This window comes from Chiloscyllium plagiosum, unplaced genomic scaffold (assembly GCF_037043375.1).
Source record: "Chiloscyllium plagiosum isolate Xiang-an unplaced genomic scaffold, Cpla_swu_hap1 HiC_scaffold_27, whole genome shotgun sequence".
NCBI classification, from domain to species: Eukaryota; Metazoa; Chordata; class Chondrichthyes; order Orectolobiformes; family Hemiscylliidae; genus Chiloscyllium; species Chiloscyllium plagiosum.
The window spans coordinates 81,400,928-81,415,764 of NW_028270165.1; the positions used below are offsets into that span (position 1 = coordinate 81,400,928).

A 14,837-nucleotide genomic window follows, 5' to 3' on the forward strand; every position below is an offset into this window, starting at 1 on the left:
TGGAGGTAAGGTGAATAACAAAGGGCTCTTGCTTAGCGTCGGCGAGCTCAAAACTAGGGGGCATATTTTTTTAATGTGAAGAGAGAGATTTAAAAGGAACCGGAGGGGCAACATTTTGAAAGAGGGTGATTTGTACGTGGAATGAACTTGCTGAGGATGTGGTAGATGCAGGTACAGTGACAACATTGAAACAGCATTTGGATGGGTACGTGAATGGAAAGGTTAGAGGGATATGGGCCAAATGCAGGCAAGTGGGACTGGTTTAGTTTGGAATCCTGGTCGCATGGACGAATTGGACCGAAGTGTCTGTTTCTGTGCTGTATACCTTTATTGAAACTGGTAGAATTCTGAAAGGGGCTTGACAGGATAGATGCAGACAAAATGCTCCTTTGGTGGGGAGGGTCATCGAATTCCGACAATGTGGAAGCGGGCCATTCAGCCCATTGATTCCTCTCTGGCCCGCTGAAGAGTATCCCACCCATACCCAACCCCTTACTGCGTATTTCCCATGGCCAAGCCACCCTAACCTGTACATCCCTGGTCACTATGGGTAACTTAGCACGGCCAATCCTCCCTAACCTACACCCGAATCTATAAATTACCTTCTCAAGAATGTAATTTAAATGCAGAGCTTTTCTAAAAAAAATGTCAGTCTGACTCAACATTGGGACACAGACAGAATTCACACCTATTGTCTCTACTTATAAATAGGGCAACGTCTCTTCGAAATGTAGATTCATTTAGATATAACTGCGTCACTTTAAATATGAAGATATCCCTTTGAATGTGCCCACATCCCTTTGAAATGTAATCTCGTCCATTTAAACCTCTTTATTTGCAGAAATACCCGTTAAAATGTCCATGTTCCTTTAAAATGCAGATTTCCCCCTTTAGATATGACGCCGTTCCGTTAGATGTCGGAATCTCTGTTTAAATTGAGCCGTGAGCTTTCCCAATGTAGACAGGGCTCCTGGAAACGTGGCAGTGTCCCCACTGCAGCTGCAGAGCGAGACAGGAGAGTTTGTTTTTGTGAATGAGCAGTTGTAGCGCGAGGTGGCTGTTGCTTGGTGACGGTGAGGCTCCCCCGGCCCCGCCCATCCCCCCGTGCAGACGTCACGCGGGGGCGAAGGCGGTTGGGAGGAGAAGTCGCTCGAGCGGGGAGGCGGCGGGAGGGCGGCCGTTAGGAAAATGGCGCCGTGCGGCCCGGGGCAGACACCCGTCACTGGGCACCGCCGCCTTCCTGGCGCAGCTGCTGTGTCACGGCCACACCGGCCGGCTGTACAGCAGGCAGGAGCCGGTGAGCATTCTGGAGGCGGATGGGGTTAAGGGCCTGCTTGGGAACTCGTCGGCCGCCTGGGTGGTGGAGTTCTACTGGTCGTGGGGCGGCCCCTGTGTCAACTATGGGGCCACCTGGAAGGTACTGGGCCCGGGAGGTGAAAGGTGAGGCAGGTTGTGGGGGGGCGGAGGGGAAGGAATGTGGGGCCTGTCCTGTCATAGTGACATTTTACACTCACTTTCCATCTGCTTTTACTGGCGCTTGTGCTGTTTCCCCCTCACTGTGTGTTTAATCCTTGTGCTGTTTCCCCCTCACTGTGTATTTAATCCTTGTGCTGTTTGCCCCTCACTGTTTGTTTTAATCCTTGTGCTGTTTCCCCCTCACTGTGTGTTTAATCCTTGTGCTGTTTGCCCCTCACTGTGTGTTTAATCCTTGTGCTGTTTGCCCCTCACTGTGTGTTTAATCCTTGTGCTGTTTGCCCTTTGCTGTTACTTGTGCAATTGCTGAGGGTAGTGTGTAAATACTAGTGAAGGAGATTATGCACCAGCATGTATATGTTCCTCAGGCATTGAAGGGGCAGGATCTGTTGAGAATGGTTGGTCAAGTGTGTGGTGTACTAAACCTTGTTAATATGGGTATTGTTATGATTTGGAGATGCTAGTGTTAGACAGGGATGTACAAAGTTAAAAATCACACAACACCAGGTTATAGTCCAACAAGTTTAATCAGCTGATGAAGTAGCATCGCTCCGAAAGCTAGTGTGCTTCCAATTAAACCAATTAACTGGTTTGTTACTTGGAAAATATACTTTTTATTATTTAGAGTCATAGAGATGTACAGCACGGAAACAGACCCATTTGGTCCAACCTGTCCATGCCAGCCAAATATCCTAAATTAATCTAGTCACATTTGTCAGCACTTGGCTCATATCCCTCTAAACCCTTCCTATTCATAGACCCATCCAGATGCCTTTTAAATGCTGTAATTATACCGGCTTCCACTACTTCCTCTGGCAATTCATTCCATACAAGCACCACCCTCTGCATGGAAACATTGCCCCTTAGGTACCTTTTATATCTTTCTGCTCTCGCCCTAAACCTATGCCCTCTAGTTGTGAACTTCACCCCAACACTGAGGAAAAGACATAAAAACATTGAGCAGCCAGACAAATGCAAAAGCAATAAAATATCGAGGCAAATAGTGTAAAACAAATTATGGCTCTAATCCTTTTTGTTCTCTGAGGCATATGGACACTTAAAATTTGTCAATAACGTCAGCATTGCTACAGAGCATATTGTGTACACTCCTCAGTGTCAACAAGCAGGGCACATGTTTGCCGGTGTCACCAAAACATTGGGCATGTTCCTCGCTGTCGGCAGAAAAGGGGCGAGACCTACTTTTGATGTACAAATAAGGAGCACTGGAGGACCAGAAGGAGAGTTGTCCTCATGCCAATTGGAGCTCCCCTATTGTCTGAATGCGGAAGGTGGACCATGAGCTTCTTAAGGTCCTGCTCCTCCTCTCACACTGAATGAAGATTGAGCTTCACCTCAGACTGCAATTTCCTTCCTCTGTCCAACATCTGTGAGTACAGCACTCTCTTTTCTCACCCCCTTTTCCATTTAAGTTTCATTCTGGGGTTCAATTGTTGACTTGGAGCAACTGAAAGGAATGGGAATGAATCCAGCGAGGGGATAGACTCTGGAAAAGTTAGTCCATGCCTGTGTCTCAATTGGCAAAACAGACAAGCAGGAGTCTGGAAGAATGCAGCAAGCCAGGCAGTATCAGGAGGTGGAGAAGTCGACGTTTCGAGTGTAACCCTTGTTCAGGACTGGGGGTGAGTATAGGGAGAGCTGCAGAACAAGGGTATGCTGAGGGCAGGGTGATGAAGTGGGGATAGGTGTAAATAGGTAGAGGGTACGACCTGGTTGGTGAATGTGAGGAAGGAACCTAGTTGGTGGCAGGGAGGTGGAGGGGCAGGGGCTCGGAAGGGAGGTTATTTGAAATTGGAGAACTCACTGTTGAGTCCTTCGGGCTGTGGACTGCTCAGGTGGAAGATGAGATGTTGTTCCTCCAATTTGCACTTTGGTTTGTTGTGCCAATGGATGGGGCCAAAAATGGTCATGTCAGAAAGGGAGTGGGAAGGGGAATGAAAATGGGTGGTGACTGGGAGGTCCGGTCGGCCTCTGCAGACCTTGCTGCGATGCTCGGCGAACCGTTCCCCAAGTTTATGCTCGTGCTCCCCGACGTAGAGAAGGCCACAGTTGGCAAATACAGTACCCCAACGTAAAGTTACAGCCTTTGCTGTGAAATAAAGTAGAAAGGTATATTGTTTAAATGGTGATATATTGGGATGTGGAGAAAGTGAGGACTGGAAATGCTGGAGATTAGAGTCAAAAAGTGTGGAGCTGGAAAAGCGCAGTAGGTCAAGCAGCATCCGAGCAGTAGGACAGTCGAGGTTTTGGGCGCAAGCCCTTCATCAAGAGTGATGCGTGGATGTTCAGGGGGCATCAGTGTCCATCTGTGCCAGTTGTCAGACAGGTGCAGCAGGCAATGAGCAAGGCAAGTGGTGTATTAGCAAGAAGAATTAAGTTCAGAAGCGGGGATGTCTTCCTGCAGTTGGGGGGTCATTGAATATTCGAGGAGATAGTGAGGTCTGCCGATGCTGGAGATCAGAGCTGAAAATGTGCTGCTGGAACAGCGCAGCAGGTCAGGCAGCATCCAGGGAACAGGAGAATTGACGTTTGATTCCTAAAGAAGGGCTTATGCCTGAAACGTCGATTCTCCTGTTCCCTGGATGCTGCCTGACCTGCTGCGCTGTTCCAGCAACACATTTTCAGGTCATTGAATATATTCAAGGCTGAGTTCATCTGATTTTTATGTGGATGTTTATGGGGAAGGCAAGAAAATGGTCTTGAGACAAGTACAGAACCGAGTTACAGAACCATACAAGCATAGAAACAGACCCTTCAGTCCAACTAGTCCATGCTGACTATGTTCACCAACTAAACCAGTCCCACCTGCCAGTGTTTTGTCCCATACCCTTCTGAACATTTCCTAATCATGTAATTATCCAAATGTCTTTTAAACCTTGTAACTGTACCTGCACCCACCACTTCCTCTGGATATTCAGTCCACACGTGAACCACACTCTGTATATAAAAAATATTGTGCCCTTCAAGTCTTTTTAAAATCTCTTTCTCCTCTCACATTCAAAAATTGCTCCCTCATCTTGAAACCCCCAGCCTCGGGGAAGGACACCTGTCATTCACCTCATCTCTCCCCTCATGATTTTATAAACCTTGATAAGGTCACATCTCCACCTCCTATGCTCCAGTGAAAAAAGTCCCAGCCCATCCACCTAGATGCAGGTAGTTCCATATCCAGTCATGATCGGTTCAATGCTGGTCCCAATTCTCTCTCACGGTGTCCAGGACAGCAAGAGACCACAAGACATAGGAGCAGAAATTAGACCACCAGGTCTGCTCATTCCATTCAATCATCGCTGATCAGTTTCTCAATCCCATTCTTCCACTTTCAACAAAGTGAAAACGGACGGAGAGAGTGTGGGATGGAGATTTTCCGCTTCTAGGGAATAATAGAGGAAAGAGAGTTCCCTATAAATTAGAATTTTTGGGATCGGCTGATGAGCCGAGGAGTGTCAGTTGGAGTTTAATTTGGAGAAGTCTGAGGTTTGCATTTTGGTCAAGCAATCCAGGCAGGACTGATGCAGTTAGGGGAATGTTGCAAAATAAAGAGACCTTGGAGTGCAGGTTCATAGTTCCTTGAAAGTGGAGTCTCAGGTGAATAGAATTGTGAAGAAGGTGTTTGGTTTGCTTTCCTTCATTGCTCAGAGCATTCAGTATAGGAATTGGGAGGTCATGTAATACACCCTTCCCCCTCAAATGTGTGGTATCCAACTGCTTCATTGTTTCTCGTGAATACAGCCCACACCTCCCGCTACTGCCATAACATGAAAGCACTAGCTTTTGGAGTTCTGCTCTTTTATCAGGTGGTTGTGGAGAATAAGATCATGATCACAAAATTTATAGCCAAAGGAGTCCAGTGTCATGGAGTTTTGATACAGTAAACAATTTAGATTAAATCTTCCATCTTTTAGAATGGGGTTCTGTTCTTTGGTATGTTAATCCCAGAACCTGTTTTCAGTAACTTTCTCAAGAACGTAATTTAAATGCAGAGCTTTTCTATCCAAAATGTCAGGCTGACTCGACATTGGGACCCAGACAGAATTCACACCTATTGAAGGTTAGGCTGGGACTTTTTTCACTGGAGCACAGGAGGTTGAAAGGTGAAGGTGTCGGGTGCCTCATTAGCAAGTTTGCAGATGACATTCAGATTGATGGAATATCAGATCGTGAAGGGGACTGTCAGATGATACTGCAGAATATAGATTGGAGAGTTGGGAAGAGAAATGGAGTTTAATCCAGACAAATGCGAGGTGATGCATTTTGGAAGGTGCAATTCGAGAGCAAACTATACATTAAATGGGAAGGTCCTGGGGGAAATTGATGTACAGAGAGATCTGGGTGTTCAGATCTATTGTTCTCTGAAGATGGCAATGTCTGTCAGTAGAGTGGTTAAGGCAGCATACAACATGCTTTCCATCATCGGACGGAGTATTGAGTACAAGAGCTGGCAGGTCATGTTAAAGTTATATAAGATTTTGGTTCGGCCACATTTGGAATACTGCTGTACAATTCCGGTCGCCAGATTTCCCAAAGGTTGCTTTGGAGAGGGTGCAGAGGAGGTTCACCAGGATGTTGCCTGTTATGGAGAGCGCTAACTTTGAGGAGAGGTTGAGTAGATGAGGAGTATTTTCATTGGAAATAAGGAGGTTGAGGAGGGGTGTTGATTGAGGCCTATAAAACCATGAGGCATGTAGACCGGGGTGGATAGGAAGAATTTTTTTTTCCCCCATAGGGGAAGACTTAATTACTAGGAGTCACGAGTTCAAAGTGAGAGGGGAAAGGTTTGAGGGAGATCTACATGGAAAATTCTTTACGCAGAGGGTGGTGGGTGCCTCATGCAGTGTAGGCAGTAGGGCTGGGATCGATAGCGTCATTTAAGATGTATCTAGACAGATACATGAATCGGCAGGGAGCAAAGGGATACAGATCCTTAGAAAATAGGCGGCAGGTTTAGATAGAGAATCTCGATCAGCATAGCCTTGGAGGGCTGAAGGGCCTGTTCCTGTGCTGTAGGGTTCTTTGTTCTCTTTATAGAGGTTTCCAAAACCATGAGGGGCATAGATAAGGTGAACGGCATGTGTCATTTCAAGATTAGGCCTCAAATTAAGGTGAGAGGAGAAAGATTTTAATAAGAGATGAGGAGCACCTTTTTTGTAAACAGAGTGGTTTGTGTGTGGAATAAATGTCCAGAGGAAATAGTGGATGCTGGTTGTGTAATAACATTTAAAAGACATTTGGATAAGTACATGAATAGGAAAGGTTCAGGGGGATATGGGCCAAACACAGGTAGGTGGGACTAGTTTAGTTTATGAATATAGTCAGCATGGACTAGTTGGGCTGAAGGGTCTGTTTCTGTGCTGTATGACCCTTTAACTGTTCTGTACTGGTCTTAAAATCATTTTACTTGCCTTCCCCCAGAAACATCCACTTCTTTCTTGTTCTAAAATCAGACGAACTCAGCCTTGAATATATTCAATGACCCCCTAACTGGAGAGACTTCTGAACTCATTTCCTCTTGCTAATATACCACTTGCCTTGCTGATTGCTTGCTGCACCTGTCTGACAACTGGCAGTGACTGGTGTGGAAGGATGCTGAGGCCACTTTTTACATTCACACATCATTCCTGAGGAAGGGCTCATGCCTGAAACGTTGATTCTCCTGCTTCTCGGATGCTGTCTGATCTGCTGTGCTTTTCCAGTGCCACACTTTTCAACTGTCATCTCCAGCATCTGCAGTCCTCACTTTCTCCACATCCCAATATGTCACCATTTAAACAACGCACCTCCTTTCAGCGGTTATTTGTTCGTAACTGAGGCTATAACTTCACACTGTGGGACTGCATTTGCCATGTGTTTGCCAATTGAGATACAGACCTGGACCAACGTTTCCCGACTCTGTCCCCTCCCTGGATTCACTCACTTTCTTCAGTTGCTGCAAGTCAACAATTGGCTTCTCATTGGTCCATTTGAAGAAGGATTTGCGCCATTTTTGCAGACAGCGAAGAGCATGAATGGCTTTTGTTGAACCAGCATGGAAACAGACCCTTCGGTCCAACCCGTCCATGCCGACCAGATATCCCATCCCAATCTAGTCCCACCTGCCAGCATTTGGCCCATATCCCTCCAAACCCTTCCAATTCATGTACCCATCCAAATGCCTCTTAAATGTTACAATTGTACCAGCCTCCACCACTTCCTCTGGCAGCTCATTCCATACATGTACCACTTTCTTTGTGAAAAAGTTTCCCAGTAGGTCTCTTATATCTTTCCCCTCTCACCCTAAACCTATACCCTTGACTTCTGGACTCCCCCACCCCAGGGAAAAGACTTTGTCTATCTATCCTATCCATGCCCCTTTGTAGACCTCAGCTTCCGACCCTCCAGGGAAAATAGCCCCAACCTGTTTAGCCTCTCCCTATACCTCAAATCCTCCAACCCTGGCAACATCCTTGTGAATCTTTTCTGAACTCTTTCAAGTTTCACAAAATCTTTGCAATAGGAAGGAGACCAGAATTGCACACAATATTGCAACAGTGGCCTAACCAATGTCCTGTAAAACCGCCACATGACCTCCCAACTTCTGTACTCAATACTCTGACCAATAAAGGAAAGCATACCAAACACCACCTTTACAGTTCTATCTATCTGCGACGCCAGTTTCAAGGAGATATGAACCTGCACTCTGAGGTGTCTTCGTTCAGCAACACTCCCTAGGACCTTACCATTAAGTGTATAAGTCCTGCTAAGATTTGCTTTCCCAAAATGCAGCACTTCACATTTATCTGAATTAAACTCCATCTGCCACTTCTCAGCCCATTGGCCAATCTGGTCAAGATCCTGTTGTAATCTGAGGTAACCCTCTTCACTGTCCACTGCACCTCCAATTTTGGTATCATCTGCAAACTTACTAACTGTACCTCTGATGCTCGCATCCAAATCATTAATGTAAATCACAAAATGTAGAGGGCCCAGCACCGATCCTTCTGGCACTCCACTGGTCACAGGCCTCCAGTCTGAAAAACAACCCTCCATCACCACCCTCTGTCTTCTACCTTTCAGCCAGTTCTGTATCCAAATGGCTAGTTCTCCCTGTATTCCATGAGATCTAATCTTGCTCATCAGTCTCCCATGGGGAACCTTGTCGAACGCCTTACTGAAGTCTATATGGATCACATCTACCGCTCTGCCCTCCTCAATCCTCTTTACTTCCTCAAAAAACTCAAAATTTGAGACATGATTTCCCACACAAAAAGCCATGTTGACTATCCCTAATCAGTCCTTGCCTTTCCAAACACATGTACCACCTGTCCCTCAGGACTCTCTCCAACAACGTGCCCGCCACCGATGTCAGGCTCACTGGTCTATAGTTCCCTGGCTTGTCCTTACCACCCTTCTTAAACAGTGGCACCACGTTAGCCAACCTCCAGTCTTCTGGCACCTCACCTGACATGTGCAGTGTGCTCTATGGAGATGCTGTTCCTGACGGATTTAAAGTGTCCAAATGCCACAATTTCTTCCCCTGTCACTCGACATAACCGCGCATGCTGCTCGCTGTGTTTGATGTTCATCTTCCCTATAACCCTCATGATTTTATAAATCTCAAATGAGGTCACCCCTCAACCTCCTGTGCTCCAGTGAAGAGTGTCTCAGCCTCTCCTTACAACTCAAACCCTCCAGTCCTGGCAACATCCTGGTAAATCTTTACTGAACCCTTTCTAATAGAATTCTTCCTATTACAGGGCCACCAGAAGCGTTCTCAGTACTCTACAAGTGGCTTCACCAACATCCTGTACAACTTCAACATTATGTCCCAGCTCCTTTATTCAATGGTGTGAACAATTAAGGTAAGTGTGCTGAATGCCTTCTGAAGCTTCCTTCCAACCAGTGATGCAACTTTCAAAGAAGTATATATCTGAACCCCCCCCGCCCCCCACCATATCCCTCTGTACAAGCCCTGCCCTTCCTTATTTTGGCAAAATGCAACCCCTCACCTTTTATCTATACACATGTTCTCTCTCAGACATACACACATACACGCCCCCCCAACACACACACCCTTTCACAGGCTTCTCCTCCATCACACTCACTTTACCAAGCATGTGCGCACATACTCTCTTACACACACTCTCATGCTGCACACATACATATAACAATGTGGTGCATTTGCAGAATTATATTTGCAGATATATTCAAACGCACAATATGCAGGTAGTCAATCCACGTAATATTTTATAAATTCCTAGTTTGGAAATAGAACCAGTCCGATTTAAGATTGGGATACTCTCACACCTTTCATGCATTGTCTGGACTGAGATATCACCTGTTTTTTAAAAAGACCTTAAGTGATCTTGAGAATATGACTTAATAGTAGTACTGCGATGTACACATTAATGAACTAAAACCTGCAACCCATTCTAAAAGATGAAAGATTTAACAGCAATCTACGTTTGTCAATATATCATCAGTTGCATGACACTGATCTTTTGCTCTTAACTCTGTGTCTTCTGATCCTGCTCCACAGTTACCCGATGAAGGAGCAGCACTCCGAAAGCTGGTGCTTCCAAATAAACCTGTTGGACTATAACCTGGTGTTGTGATTTTTAAACCGTGTCCAACCTAGTCCAACAGCAGCACCTCCACCTCGTTTCTAGTGAACACAGCCCATACTTCCCAGTGCTGCCAGTAAACTGCCGATGAAACGATGCACTCCTGAAAAATTTATAGTATCTAACGAAACCAGCTACTCATTCACTGCTCCATCTAATACACAACATTGGAAACTTAGTGCAGAAGGCTGCAAGAAATGAGCAGCTTTCAAACAAAAACCGCTTGGAGCTTTCGATGAGAGCCTGAGCCCAGCAGTACGTTCTGGTTACCTTTATTTTGTGTCCCAACATGGTTACAGCTTCAGATCCCCCACCCCTCCCCCAGCAAAAAGGGCAGAGAAAGAGTAGCTGTTTTTTAGACAACTCCACAACAGGGGAGAGGAGCAAAGGGCGGGGCAAGGCCAACAGCAGGCCCCCACACTACGCCTGCATTGCCTTGCACAGTTTACAAAAATCCCTTCCCCTTCAGAGACTCCCCACAGTGTGGGAGCAGGCCAACTGGCCCAAAGACTACACACCGATCCTCCGAAAGGTAACCCACCCACACAATTCCCCTATTGCTCAACATTTACCCCTGACTAATGCACCTAACCTGCACATCCCTGGGAACTATCTGAACCTGGACAAAGTTAAAAATCTCACAACACCAGGCTAAGTCCGACAGTTTATTTGGAAACACGAGCTTCGGAGCACTGCTTCTTCATCAGGTGATTGTGGACAATAAGATCATATGGCACAGAATTGATAGGAAAACATTACCGTGCCCTGCCACTGAACTGATATATTGAACAAACCTGGATTGTTAAGTCTTTCATATTTTAGAATAGGTTGCAGCAATCATTAATTAGATTACTTACAATGTGGAAACAGACCCTTCGGTCCAACAAGTCCACACCGCCCCGCCGAAGCGCAACCCACCCATACCCCCTACATTTACCCTTTACCTAACACTACGGGCAATTTAGCATGGCCAATTCACCTGACCTGCACATCTTTGGACTGTGGGAGGAAACCAGAGCACCCGGAGGAAACCCACGCAGACACGGGGAGAACGTGCAAACTCCACACAGTCAGTCGCCTGAGGCGGGAATTGAACCCAGGTCTCTGGAGCTGTGAGGCAGCAGTGCTAACCACTGTGCCACCGTGCCGCCCACTAAACAAAAACAAACATTGCATAGGGCTTTCTGATAGGAAGGAAACCAGAATTGCATGCAATATTCCAACTGTACAGCTGTAACATGACCTCCTGTACTCAATACTCTGACCAATAAAGGAAAGCATACCAAATGCCATCTGCACTATCCTATTGACCTGCGACTTTCATAGAGCTGTGAACCTGCACTCCAAGGTCTCTGTTCAGCAACACTCCCTCGGACCTTACCATGAAGTGTACAAGTCCTTCTAAGATTTGCTTTCCCAAAATGCAGCACCTCACATTTACCTAAATTAGATTCCACTTGCCACTTCTCAGCCCATTGGCCCATCTGATCAAGATCCCATTGTAATCTGAGGTAACCTCCTTCGTTGTCCACAACACCTCCAATTTTGGTGTCATCAGCAAACTTACTTACTATACCACTTATGCTCACATCCAAAAGGTAGTGGGCCCATTATCTATTTTCAAAGTGGAATTTACAATATATTACATGTATTGACTGCCTGCAGATTGTGCAGTCTTTGAGCAAAGTAGAATGTATTTGCAAACATCATGCTACAAAGACAAACTCCCACCATGGATGATCTATCATGTGTGCATGAGATAGAGAAAAAGTCCATGTCCGTGCTGTATATCTCTGTCTATTTGATAACAGATGCTTTATTCCTGTTGGTGTAAATGTTGTTGTAATTCATAGCTGGGTACTAATAGATGTAAGGGTGACAGAATTCCTCAAGTAGGGCACTGTAAGATTCCTGGGAGACCCCTATTCCTGGTTTACTTTCTCATGAACAAACATTAAGCACGTGCGCCTATTTATGATTTTTGTTTCATTTTTTCTTGTTTGATTCCCTGCTATGACTGCACCTTGTATCAGGATGGTTGACAGGCTGGGAGATTGTGGGTTGGGTCTTGATTGAATATTTTATCGTTCCAGAAGTTATAAAAGGCGGGGTCAAAGCTTTAACAGAAATCCAGCAGAGCTGAGAACAGACCGACATCTTAGTCTGTGGGAACAGGAGGATCAACACAGGACAGAGAAATCAGGGCCTGAAATCTGAGCTGACACCAGACCACCGTGTGATCAGTGCTTTGATTAGCAGCATCCTTCTACATCAGTCAATGCCAGTTGTCAGACAGGTGCAGCAAGGCAAGTGGTATATTAACAAGCTGAACTGAGATTAGAAGTGGGGATGTCTTCCTGCAGTTAGGGGGTCATTGAATATATTCAAGGCTGAGTTCATCTGATTTTTGACCAATAAAGTGTGGATTTCTTTGTGCGCAAGAGGGTTTTTTTTATTTTGAATGGTTTATGTGTTGGATGCAGGTACAGTATCCACGTTGAAGGTGGAAGGCAAGAAAATGGTTTTAAGACCACGACAGAACAGTTACGTTAGACAGCACAGAAACGGACCCTTCAGTCCAACTATTCCATGCTGTCTATGTTCTCCAACTAAACTAGTGCCACTTGCCAGTGTTTGGCCCATATCCCTCCGCACCGTGCCTCTTCATATACTTATCCAAATGTCTTTTAAACGTTGCATCTGAATGTGCATCCACCACTTCCTCTTTACATTCACTCCACACGTGAAACACTCTGTTTATAAACAAACTTTTCCTGATTCTGTCCGCTCCGTGAATTCATTCCCTTTCCTTTCGGTTGCTGCAAGTCGTAAATTGAAGCCCAGAATGAAAAACATGGAAAAGGAGTTGTGAAGAGAGTACCATACACTCAGATAGTTGACAGAATAAGGAGGTTACAGTCTGGAGCAAACTCAATCTTCATTCAGAGGGAGCAGCAGCAGCTTCCGAAGCTCATGTTCCAACGTCTGCATTCAGACAATAGGAAGGCTCTGATTGGCAGGAGGACCAGTCACCTTCCGGTCCTCCAGGGCTCCTGACTGGCCTCTTTCACTACCCTGTGTCCCAATGATGCAACTTTCAAAGAACTATGTACCTGATTTGGAGATGCCGCTGTTGGACTGGGGTGTGCGAAGTTAAATTTCACACAATACCAGGTGATACTCTAACAAGCTTATTTGTAAGCACTAGCATTTGGAGCACTGCTCTTTCATCAGGTGGTTGTGTCTTATGATCCTGTTCCACAAACACCCAATGAAGAAGCTCGTGCTTCCAAATAAGCCAGTTGGACGATAACCTGGTGTTGAGTTTTAACTTTATCCACCCCAGTCCAACACCGGCACCTCCACATCATGTCTAGTGAACCAAGCACACACTTCTCAGTGCTGCCAGGAAACTACAATGCTGATGACATTGCACTCCTGAAAATTTTACAATTTATAACAATGCTGGCTACTCATTCACTGCTGCAACTGATACACAACATTGGAAACATAGTACAGGAGACTGTCAGAAATGAGCACAGCAGGTCAGGCAGCATCTGAGGAGCAGGAACATCAACGTTTCTGGCAAAAACCTGAGGAAGGGCTTTTGCCCGAAATGTCAATTTCCCTGGTCCTCGCATGCTGCCTGACCTGCAGTGCTTTGCCAGCACCACTCTAATCTTGACTCTGATCTCCAGCATCAGCAGTTCTCACTTTCACATGTAAAATGAGCAGTTTTAAAACAAAAACCTGTTGCAGTTTAAAGCTCTCAGTGAGAGTCTGAGCTCAGTGTGAAGTTCAGGTAATCTTTATTGTGACCCAACTTTGTTACAGCTTCAGAATCTCCCAGCAGAAAGGCGTAGAAAAAGTAGCAATTTTTAAAAAATCGCTCAAGGTCAAAGTGCAACCCCTCACTTTCTTCATTATTGGTCACCACTGAGTCGTCCCTTTGTAACTGCATCCTTGGTACAGCCTTAACCTGGAGGAAGTATTGCCTCACTCAGCAATTTCAACCTGTATTCCAATCAAGTTGGATGAGCAGCGTAGAGTCCACCAGACTGTTGTGGGGCTGGAGTCACGTGTAGGCCAGACCGGGTAAAGGATGCAGCTGGGACGACTGCTCTAATAACTGCTCAAGTCTTCCCTAAAAAAGAACTGAGTGAATCAGATGGGGGTTTTCTTCCACCCCCACCCCACCGACAATGGTTTCACCGTTAGATTCTGAACTCCAGATTTCTGACCAAATTCGAATTCCACCATCTGTCGCGGTGGGAATCGAACTCGGGAGCCACTGGAACTGGGTTGATAGTCCAGTTAATAAACGCACTCGGCCGTCATTCTTTCAATCCCCTGCAATGCCACATGATCCCGCTGGTGGCTCCGCAGCTGGGAGGAGCAGTTGAAGGCCTCTCCCCTGCGTGGACTCACGGTGCCTCAGCAGGGCAGAGGCCTGAAAAAAGGCCAACCCCACACTGTGTAGGGGAACGGCCTCTTCCCCCGTGTGGACCCACTGGTGGATCAGCAAGAAGGAAGCCTGGGTAAAGGCCTACCTGCACTTTGGGCAGCTGAAGGGCCTCTTCCCCTGCGTGGACCCGTTGGTGCCTCAACAGGTTGGAGGATTCACAGAATGTCTTTCTGCACTCGGGGCAGCTGAAGGGCCTCTCCCCCGTGTGGACCCACCGGTGCCTCAGCAGGGCAGAGGCCTGGGTAAAGGCCTTCCCGCACTCAGGGCAGCTGATTCCCTGC

At 46.2% G+C, this 14,837-nt stretch overlaps 1 protein-coding gene across 3 annotated transcripts in view; it reads left to right on the plus strand.

Moving 5' to 3' along the window:
* Positions 1-1,171: 1,171 nt before the first annotated feature.
* LOC148144691 (uncharacterized) overlaps positions 1,172-14,837 on the plus strand; it is a 203,890-nt gene continuing 190,224 nt past the window's right edge. For 2 of the 3 annotated variants that reach the window (XR_015751582.1, XR_015751581.1), the window contains exons 1-2: positions 1,172-1,440; positions 9,225-9,329. The gene's annotated coding sequence lies outside the window, so the exon portion shown is untranslated. The remainder of the gene's footprint in view (positions 1,441-9,224; positions 9,330-14,837) is intronic. The other variant, XM_087975042.1, reaches the window with a different exon arrangement.